The sequence below is a fragment of the Triticum aestivum genome, chromosome 7A (assembly GCF_018294505.1).
Source record: "Triticum aestivum cultivar Chinese Spring chromosome 7A, IWGSC CS RefSeq v2.1, whole genome shotgun sequence".
NCBI lineage: Eukaryota > Viridiplantae > Streptophyta > Magnoliopsida > Poales > Poaceae > Triticum > Triticum aestivum.
In genome coordinates, this window is record NC_057812.1 from 259,606,724 (window position 1) to 259,618,437 (window position 11,714).

General features: G+C 48.6%; 1 pseudogene; it reads right to left on the bottom strand.

Annotated features, from left to right (window-relative positions):
* Nucleotides 1-1,097: 1,097 nt before the first annotated feature.
* Nucleotides 1,098-5,505, bottom strand: LOC123153657 (nascent polypeptide-associated complex subunit beta-like; annotated as a pseudogene).
* Nucleotides 5,506-11,714: the final 6,209 nt, after the last annotated feature.

An 11,714-nucleotide genomic window follows, 5' to 3' on the forward strand; every position in this document is an offset into this window, starting at 1 on the left:
GCCCGCCTCTGAACCTTCCGGTCTCACTTGTCCAAGCTAGTGGTGAAGACATGTTACTGCCCACTATTCAACTGCTTTGGGTTGCTCTGGTAACCTGACTGTTGCTGCTGCTGGTTGTAACCACCCTGGTTGTTCTGATTATTTTGATTGTTATGTCCGCCCGGATTACCATTAAATCCTGAACCAGAATTTCCTCCACCGTAACCCGGCCCGGATCCTGAGCCACCGCCAGAGCCGTGATCATACCGGAAAGCATTAGAATTCTTGAACTCCTGCATAATGAAACAATCCTTCCAAAGGTGGTTTGCTGGCACCTCCTTTGTCCCATGCTTTGGACAGGGCTGGTTGAATAGATAATTTAAGCGGTCCGGGTTAGGGTTAGGTGCTCCACTGCGATTCGGCGGTTTACCCTTGCGTCGCTGACCCTTGTCCTGTGCGTTGGTATTAGCCACGAAGTCCATGTTGCCATCCGCTTTACGCTTGCCTCTGCTACCGTTACCTGCCGAGTGATGCTGCTGACCTTTGGAGTTGATGTTCTTCTTTCCCTTCCCTGTCTTGTCATCATCAGACTCGGGATCCTTGGTACTATCAGAATCAACATACTTTACCAAGGCAGCCATGAGGGTCCCCATGTCAGTGCAATGGCGCTTCATCCGTCCTAACTTCAGCTTTAGGGGCCCAAACCGGCAATTGCCTTCTAGGGTTATAACCGCGGTGTCAGCGTTGATGCGGTCTGATGAATACAGAACCTGCAAGACCCGGTGCACCCAATGTGTCGTCGATTCTCCTTCCTCCTGGACACAGGCAGCTAAGTCCACTATCGACATAGGCTGCTTACATGTATCCTTGAAGTTACTGATAAACCGGGCTCGTAATTGGGCCCATGAACTGATAGAATTGGCTGGTAAGCTTTTTAACCAAGTGCGGGCCGTTCCTTCAAGCATCATGGTGAAGTACTTCGCACACGCCGCATCATCCACATCAAGCATCTCCATGGCCATCTCATAGCTCTCCACCGATGTCTCTGGGGGTTGATCCGCCATGTAATTTGGTACCTTGCGCGGGCCCTTGAAATCCTTGGGCAGGCGCACATTGAGTAAAGCGGGGACAAGGCAAGGCACCCCCAAAGAACTAGAAGTAGCACCGGGTTCGACTGAGATAGTTGGACGAACCGGCGTAAGCTGCCGAGTCTGATACCGTGCGGCTAACTCGGCCTCCCTGCGCGCTCGGGCCCGGTCCACCACTTCCTGAGCGTTATCAGCACCACCCGCCGGGTTGTTGCCGCGGGGTGCTCCACGTCATTCATTACTTGATACTGCCGGTTCATCCATACGCCTGCTATAGCTCCGGCTTGGACGAGGGGTCGAGTGGATTCGGTCGCGGCTATACGAGTATGCTTCCTGTTGGACCAAAGCTGTCCTAAGAAGATTCTTGACCCGTCGCGTCTCTACCGCCTGTGGCGAGTCACCTTCAATTGGAATGGCCTCCAGCCGTGCAGCAGCGGCAACGAGATTGTCCATTGGGTTGGAGTAGTGACCCAGAGGTGTTGAAACAGCCTGAGGTATAACAGTGTTCTGACGAGGCGGATTCATCAGACGGGGCTAAGCCAGTGCGCCGGTCCCCGGAGCTTCCGCCCGGTTTCCCTCCAGTGGATTACTGGTTCCTGCTCTTGGGGTGTTGAAAAGGTCTCTGGCCTCGAAAACCGAAGGCAAACGGGATCGGTACTTCCTCTTCATGACTTCATGCGACGCGTTCTGGTCCAACATGAGCCTGTAGGCTTGTGCGTCTAAAGCGGCCCGCTCTGTGGTCATCCTGGCATTCTCAGCTGCCAGGTCCGCCTTGGCCTGGGTGATCTGTTCCTTCACCTTTGCAATCTCCGTGTTGTGGACTTCCTGATCCGTCGGGTTAGCTTCTGCCATAAGCACAGCCAATGCATCAAATAGATCTGATAGAACTTGAGCCGGCGGGCGTGCAGAGCATCCTGCCCCGGCAGCTGTCGCCGCTACTGAACCGAAGGTTATTGGTGCAGCGGTCGAAGAATGAAGTGCTGCTTGTGTGCCGGCCATGAATATTCCGACTCGGTTGGGTAGATCAGAGGGGTCCGGAATACTGTCGCCATCGGAACAGCCCCCAATCCGGCCATCTTGTAGCTGATATAGAGATTCGGTTTCTCCGGTTGATGACTCGTCGCTGGAATAAACGACGGTCTCGCCGCGAGATTCCGATTCATCCTCATAACTTCCTCCATGGATGACTCCCACGAAGGCACGCTTCATGGCCGGTTTAACCCGGGCGGATCGCGCACGCTGAGCCGTTTCGACGAGGTCGGTGCAGATGTCCGGCTCAGGGCCCGGTTCATCGATCTTGCCGATGAAAACGTGTATGCCACCAAAGGGGACCCGATATCCATACTCAACTGAGCCGGCCTCGGGGCCCCAGCCTGCATCATCGATGTAGAGCTTGCCGCGACGACTCTTAGTCATCTGGCCCACAATGTAGCCCTCGAGTCCTTCAAAGCGGCCCTCCAAGAACTTGAAACCATTGTGCGATAGCCCCACGGTGGGCGCCAACTGTCGTGGTTTTGTCACGGCAGATGTCCTCATGAAAGGACTTAGTCATGGAGCCATCACAACGGGTTAGCTTGAAGGGGTTAAAGCGGACACAGGGACGCAAGAGAGTTTATACTAGTTCGGCCCCTTCGATGAAGGTAAAAGCCTACGTCTAGTTGTGATGGAATTGATGGGGTTTTGATGACTAGGGAGCAAACAAGCTTCACCTAAGTCTCGAGTTGTTGTCTATTGTCCTGAACTGCCGCCGGGTCGTCCCCTTATATACACGGGTGACGCCCGTCGGTTCACAGAGTCCCAATACCGGCTCATAGATGTGTCCGGTTTGGTCTCTACTTATTCCTAACTTATAATACCAGTTACATACCAACGCCGGTTTACGGCTACAGGCCTTAAACCGACTATGGGCCTTGAGCCCTCATCTGCCTTCTTGGGCTTTAACATAGTTAACTACTGACGAAGTTAACCCGGCCCAGATAGGCCGGTTTACACCTAGTAGTGATATCCCCAACAACTATGATGTCTATCAATGTAATGGCAAGAATGATATGTCTTATACCAAGGTGAGGTTACCATTTCTTGTTTATGGTATTGTGTCAAAATGATGGCACGAATACCAAGGTGTAGTCGAGGTTGTTGTTGTTGATGACGCGTCTGTGGCGAATATGAGCGGCGGTGATGTTGATGTCGAACTGTACCTAAATAGCCGAAACACAAGTAGGACACGGTACCGCAACTCAAATTCTCAAAGCAAAATTGGACCAAAATTGTCGAAGTTGGTGTTGGTAAGTGATGGTTGTGTATGTGGTATATGGTGGGTCTATGCGGAAGTGGTGGAGGTATGCGGAAGTATATGTGGGCACCAGAACAAAATTTGGCGAAAAATGGGCGGAAAATGGGCGGTGGAGAGGAAATGGTGGTGCGAGGGGCCGGATGTTCGGGCCTGATGGCCGGATGTACGGGGCGCCGGATGTCCGGGCTCTAGATCCGTGGATGGATTCAAAGATCGTCGCGAGGAGAGGTCAAATCCGGGCAAAATTCGGAGAAATTTGTGGATGGGAATTGGGTAAAAGTGGGTGGAAAGCTAGATCTACCTGCAACACACGAAATCCGCGGATCAAATCCAACAAAACTTCATCACACCAACAAATCACAAAAAAATTGGGGGCTATTTTTGTGGGGAATTTTCGAATTAGGGACAAAATCAACAAAAACAAGGCTAGCAACACAACGGGGAGGCTCCGAAATCGTGATCAACTTGGCTCTTGATACCAAGATGATGTAGGGTGGAACCCTAATCGGCCGATCATTCACGATAGGAGCGGATCCCGCGACAAACACGAAGAACACGAGGAGGGAAACGAGAGAAAACACAATGGAAAAACAAGAGGAACACTCAAACTAACAAGAACAAGTTACACATGTGCTAGATCCTCGAGTACAAAGGGGAAGAGACATGATCCAAAGTTAACAACGGTTGATACACGGTAACCGGTCTTCTCCGTGAGGAGGTCTTGAGTTCTTCCCTAAAGAGGGGTCTTGAATCCGCTTGGGGGATCTTCTCCGGTGGAGGCTCGAATCTCCCATGAGAAGGTAACCAAGTGGATGAGCAAAGCTCTCACACAAAATATGAGCTAATCCTTTGCTAACCCTAGAAAGTTAGACGAGGTGGAGTATATATAATCTAGGGGGTAGAAAGGGTACATGGGCCTCGTCCCTTTACTGTGCGCAGATAGGGAGGCCGGACGTCTGGGCGTCGGGTCGGATGTTCGGCCGTTCGCGGAGGGCCGGATGTCCGGGTGGTGGAGGCCGGATGTCCGGGCTGGTGAATCTGGCCATGTTGCACTCAGGTTCGGGGGTGTCCGGATATCCGGGCTTGAGGCCTGATTTCTGGGCAGGGCCGGATGTCCGGGCTAGGACCAGATGTCCGGGGCGTGTAGATGCTCGGCGGCTGGCTGCTGCTGTAGTGGACGACGCTCCAGGGGCCAGATGTCTGGGGTCACGGCCGGATGCCCGGGGCCTAGGAGGTGTTCTTGTCTCCTTTCGTTGAGTCTCTTCATCCGTGGACTTGGGGGCTTGTACATCTTCACGTGGATCTCCGGGAGGGTCCTCTTGGTACCTGATCATGCACAACGTCTCGGACTTAGGTAGTAGCCATGTCTCATGCATAGAAAGTGGAAGTTCGGAGACGAGTGAGTTCACCTTATCTTCGATAGCCTTGGCTTGGGCTCTTGTCATTGGTCCAAGTGGTGTCGTTGGAGTTGTAGGTGCGTCCATGGGGATGATCATGGGATGCTCCGCATCAATAACAACCAGTGGATCTCGCTTGAATGTATGCAAATGAGGGTTAGCTGTTGCATTAAAGCGATGCATCCATAAATCCAATCTAAGAATGTTACAACTTGCATCATCATCATCTTGGCCAAATGATAGAGAAGTGAGATGGATCCATAATCTTGGTCTAGGGAGTCCCACTGACCACCCATGTGTTTGCGGCGATGGACGCTTGCACTGCATCGACAGAAAACTGGACACAAACAAGTGAGTAATCTCCATCTGCAGCTCCACATGGTAAGCAGAAGCAAGCGGCGAGTATGCAGAGACACCATGAAGGAAATAAATAACAGACCTTTGGGGTTGAGGAACTGGATGACGAGGTCTTCCTTGAAGATGTTGACCTTCTCGATGGTGGGGATGGTGTTGACGCCCACCCTCTTGAGCGCACTCAGCAGCCGCTTGTCGTCCGTGGTCCCCGTCTTGTGCACCGCCTTCTTCTTCCTGCACCAGACCCCAGCCACCGAGCCAGATTAGCAATTGCAATCCCAACCTTTTCCACAGATCGGTCGCGCCAATTGAGGAGGAGGACCTACCGGTGCACGGTGCCCTTGCCGCCAGTGTGGACGGCGCCGACCATCTTCATGAGCCTCTCCTTGTTCATCTGTGGAACCAGCCACCAAACAAACAACTTGTGAGATCTCCGTCCCTGCGGCGGGGAACCTGATCTGAGCGCGCGATTTGGAGGGAGGGGTGTGGGAGGAGAAGGGGACTGACCTTACCGGAGCGGGTGGGTCGCGACGTCAGCACCGGTGGGCGGTGAGGGGAGGGGGTGCATCGCTCAGGCTCACCGGAGAGGAGGAAGGGAGCCGACCGCTCTCCTTCCTTAGGCCTGCCTGGATCGAGCATCGCCATGGGGCAGATCTCACGCGTGAACGTGGGACGCATCGGGTGGGTCGCAGCGGCCTGAGCTAGGGTTTCGGGCGCCGAGAGAGGCAGTGGCTCTATCCATGGTAGTGGCTGCTGGTGAGCTGGGGGCGCCGGCGGTGGGGTTGGGGAAGAGGAGGTCATCGTCGTCGGCGACGGTGATGGGGTTGGTTGGGGTAATCGTAGGGAGTGGAGGAGAAACACAGAGACAAAGGCGGAGGAGGGGTGAGAGGCGGAGGTGGCGGCAGCAAGGAGATCACTTAGCAGTAGCGTTGGGTTTATACCCCACGTTAACCCAACACTACTACTATGGCATGTCCCGGGTGCACGGTGGAGACCACTTAGTAGTAGCATGGGGTATATAACCCGCGCTACTACTATCAACTTAGTAGTAGCGTGGATTTATAACCCGCGCTACTACTATGGCTGGTCTCGAGAGGCACGGTGGAAATCACTTAGTAGTAGCGAGGGTTATAAACCCGCGCTACTACTATCAACTTAGTAGTAGCGGGGGTTATAAACCCGCGCTACTAGTAAGTAGAAGTAGCGAGGGGTATAAACCTACGCTACTAGTAAGCGTCTGCCTATAAGCTTTTCCCTAGTAGTGTTCCTCACTTACTGGTGTAGGAATCACTGGAACTAGTTTCTGTGATGAACTACTTTCCAATAAGGGAGCAGGTATAATTACCTCATCAAATTCTACTTTCCTCCCACTCACTTCTTTTGAGAGAAACTCCTTCTCTAGAAAGGATCCATTCTTAGCAACGAATATCTTTCCTTCGGGTCTGTGATAGAAGGTGTACCCAACAGTCTCCTTTGGGTATCCTATGAAGGCACATTTCTTCGATTTGGGTTCGAGCTTACCAGGTTGAAGCTTTTTCACATAAGCATCTCAGCCCCAAACTTTAAGAAACGACAACTTGGGTTTCTTGCCAAACCACAGTTCATAAGGTGTCGTATCAACGGATTTCGATGGTGCCCTATTTAACGTGAATGCGGTTGTCTCTAAAGCATAACCCCAAAACGATAGCGGTAAATCAGTAAGAGACATCATAGATCGCACCATATCTAATAAAGTGCGGTTACGACGTTCGGAGACACCATTACGCTGTGGTGTTCCAGGTGGCGTGAGTTGCGAAACTATTCCGCATTGTTCCAAATGAAGACCAAACTCATAACTCAAATATTCACCTCCACGATCAGATCATAGAAACTTAATTTTCTTGTTACGATGATTTTCCACTTCACTCTGAAATTCTTTGAACTTTTCAAATGTTTCAGACTTATGTTTCATCAAGTAGATATACCCATATTTGCTCAAATCATCTATGAAGGTAAGAAATAACGATACCCGCCGCGAGCATCAACACTCATCGGATCGCATACATCAGTATGTATTATTTCCAACAAGTCTGTTGCTCGCTCCATTGTTCCGAAGAACGGAGTCTTAATCATCTTGCCCATGAGGCATGGTTCGCAAGCATCAAGTGATTCATAATAAAGTGATTCCAAAAGCCCATCAGCATGAAGTTTCTTCATGCGCTTTACACCAATATGACCTAAACGGTAGTGCCACAAATAAGTTGCACTGTCATTATTAAACTTATATATTTTGGCTTCAATACTATGAACATGTGTATCACTAGCTATTATCAAGATTTAGTAAAAATAAACCACTCATCAAGGGTTCATGACCATAAAAGATATTACTCATATAAATAGAACAACCATTATTCTCTAATTTAAATGAATAGCCGTCTCACACCAAACAAGATCCAGATATAATGTTCATGCTCAACGATGGCACCAAATAACAATTATTTAGGTCTAATAATAATCCCGAAGGTAGATGTAGAGACAGCGCGCCGACGTGATCACATCGACTTTGGAACCATTTCCCACGCGCGTCGTCGCCTCGTCCTTAGCCAATCCTTGCTTAATCCGTAGCCCCTGTTTCGAGTTGCAAATATTAGCAACAGAACCAGTATCAAATACCCAGGCACTACTGCGAGCATTAGTAAGGTACACATCAATAACATGTATATCAAATATACCTTTCACTTTGCCATCCTTCTTCTCCGCCAAATACTTGGGGCAGTTCCGCTTCCAGTGACCAGTCCCTTTGTAGTAGAAGCACTCAGTCTCAGGCTTAGGTCCAGACTTGGGCTTCTTCACTTGAGCAGCAACTTGTTTGTCGTTCTTCTTGAAGTTCCCCTTCTTCCCTTTACCCTTTTTTCTTGAAACTAGTGGTCTTGTTGACCATCAACACTTGACGCTCCTTCTTGATTTCTACCTCCGTAGCTTTTAGCATTGCGAAGAGCTCGGGAATTGTCTTATCCATCCCTTGCATATTATAGTTCATCACAAAACTCTTGTAGCTTAGTGGCAGTGATTGAAGAACTCTGTCAATGACACTATCGTTAGGAAGATTAACTCCCAGCTGAGTCAAGTGGTTGTGGTACCCAGACATTCTGAGTATATGTTCACTGACAGAACTATTCTCCTCCATTTTGCAGCTGTGGAACTTATTGGAGACTTCATATCTCTTAATCCGGGCATTTGCTTCAAATATTAAATTCAACTCCTGGAACATCTCATATGCTCCATGACGTTCAAAACGTCATTGAAGTCCCGGTTCTAAGCCGTAAAGCATGGCACACTGAACTATCGAGTAGTCATCAGCTTTGTTCTGCCAGACGTTCATAACATTTGATGTTGCTCCTGCAGCGGGTTTGTCACCTAGCGGTGCTTCCAGGACGTAATTCTTCTGTGTAGCAATGAGGATAATCCTCAAGTTATGGACCCAGTCCATATAATTGCTACCATCATCTTTCAACTTAGCTTTCTCTAGGAACGCATTAAAATTCAACGGAACAACAACACGGGCCATCTATCTACAACAACATAGACATGAAAAATATTATCATGTACTAAGTTCATGATAAATTAAAGTTCAATTAATCAAATTACTTAAGAACTCCCACTTAGATAGACATCCCTCTAATCATCTAAGTGATCACGTGATCCATATCAACTAAACCATGTCCGATCATCATGTGATATGGAGAAGTTTTCAATGGTGAACATCACTATGTTGATCATATCTACTATATGATTCACGCTCGACCTTTCGGTATTAGTGTTCTAAGGCCATATCTGCATAAGCTAGGCTCGTCAAGTTTAACCTGAGTATTCTGCATGTGCAAAACTGGCTTGCACCCGTTGTATGTGAGCGTAGAGCTTATCACACCCATCATCACGTGGTGTCTCGGCACGACGAACTGTAGCAATGGTGCATACTCAGGGAGAACACTTATACCTTGAAATTTAGTGAGAGATCATCTTATAATGATACCACCAAACTAAGAAAAATAAGATGCATAAAGGATAAACATCACATGGAATCAAATATAAGTGATATGATATGGCCATCATCATCTTGTGCCTTTGATCTCCATCTCCAAAGCACCGTCATGATCACCATCGTCGCCGGCTTGACACCTTGATCTCCATCGAAGCATCGTTTTCATCTTGCCAACTATTGCTTCTACGACTATCGCTGTCGCTTAGTGATAAAGTAAAGCAATTACGTGGCGATTGCATTTCGTACAATAAAGAGACAACCATATGGCTCCTGCCAGTTGTCGATAACTCTGTTACAAAACATGATCATGTCATAAAATAAAATTTAGCATCATGTCTTGACCATATCACATGACAATATGCCCAACAAAAAAGTTAGATGCCCTCTACTTTGTTGTTGCAAGTTTTACGTAGCTGCTACGGGCTGAGCAAGAACTGTTCTTACCTACGCATCAAAAACCACAATGCGGTATAGTGATTGCTTTTTGATCTTCAGAAAGAACCCTATTCATTGAATCTGATGCAACTAAAGTTGGAGAAACTGACACCCACTAGCCACCTGTGTGCGAAGAACGTCGGTAGAACCAGTCTTGCGTAAGCGTACGCGTAATGTCAGTCTGAGCCGCTTCATCCAACAATACCACTGAATCAAGAATCAACTAGTGACGGCAAGCAATATGTATATACACACGCCCACAACTCCTTTCTGTTCTACTCGTGCATATAACATCTGCGCATAGACCTGGCTCGGATGCTACTGTTGGGGAATGAAGTAATTTCAAAAAAATTCCTATGCACACGCAAGATCCATCTAGGTGATGCATAGCAACGAGAGGGGAGAGTGTTGTCTACGTACCCTTGTAGACCATAAGCGAAAGCGTTATGACAACGCGGTTGATGTAGTCGTACGTCTTCATGACCTGACCGATCCTAGCACCGAAGGTACAACACCTCCATGATCTGGACACGTTTAGCTCGGTGACGTCCCACGAACTCTAGATCCAGCTGAGGTCGAGGGAGAGTTTCGTCGGCACAACGATGTGATGACGGTGTTGATGAAGTTACCGACGCAGGGATTCGCCTAAGCACTACAACGATATGACCGAGGTGGAAATCTATGGAGGGGGGCACCACACACGGCTAAACAATCAACTTGTGTGTCTATGGGGTGCCCCCTCCCCCGTATATAAAGGAGTGGAGGAGGGGGAGGGTTGGTCCTCTATGGCGCGCCCCAAGGGGGGAGTCCTACTCCCGGCGGGAGTAGGAGAGAAAGGAAGGGGGAGAGAGGGGGGAGGGGGGCGGCCCCCCACCCAATTCGGATTGGGCTTGGGGGGGCACGCCCTCCACCTTGGCCGCCTCCTCCTCTCTCCCACTAAGGCCCAATAAGGCCCATACACTCCCCGGGGGGTTCCGGTAACCCCCCGGTAATCCGGTAAATGCCCGAACTCATCCGGAACCATTCCGATGTCCAAACATAGCCTTCCAATATATTGATGTTTATGTCTCGACCATTTCGAGACTCCTCGTCATGTCCGTGATCATATCTGGGACTCCGAACTACCTTTGGTACATCAAAACACATAAACTCATAATACCAATCGTCACTGAACGTTAAGCGTGCGGACTCTATGAGTTCAAGAACTATGTAGACATGACCAAGACTCATCTCTGGTCAATAGCCAATAGAAAAACCTGGATGCTCATATTGGTTCCTACATATTCTACAAAGATCTTTATCGGTCAAACCGCATAACAACATACGTTGTTCCCTTTGTCATCGGTATGTTACTCTCCCAAGATTCGATCGTCGGTATGTCAATACCTAATTCAATCTCGTTACCGACAAGTCTCTTTACTTGTTTCGTAATGCAACATCCCCGTAACTAACTCATTAGTCACATTGCATGCAAGGCTTATAGTGATGTGCATTACCGAGAGGGCCCAGAGATACCTCTCCGATTCACGGAGTGACAAATCCTAATCTCGATCTATGCCAACTCAACAAACACCATCAGAGACACCTTTAGAGCATCTTTATAGTCACCCAGTTACGTTGTGATGTTTGATAGCACACTAAGTGTTCCTCCATTATTCGGGAGTCGCATAATCTCATAGTCATAGGAACATGTATAAGTTATGGAGAAAGCAATATCAATAAATTAAACGATCATAGTTCTAAGCTAACGAATGGGACAAGTCAATCACATCATTCTCTAATGATGTGATCCCGTTCATCAAATGACAACTCTTGTCCATGTCTAGGAAACTTAACCATCTTTGATTAACGAGATAGTCAAGTAGAGGCATACTAGTGACACTCATTTTGTCTATGTATTCACACATGTACTATGTTTCTGGTTAATACAATTCTAGCATGAAAAATAAACATTTATCATGATATAAGGAAATATAAATAACAACTTTATTATTGCCTCTAGGGCACATTTCCTTCAGAGTCGAGCCGGTTGGGTTGGTTGTGGATGAACCGTTCCCGGTGGGGGTTGGATGAACAAGACCCCGGTTGTGTGTAGGCGGTTGCCGCAAGATGAATAGGACGCCGTGGTAGTACGCGGTTGCTGCTGG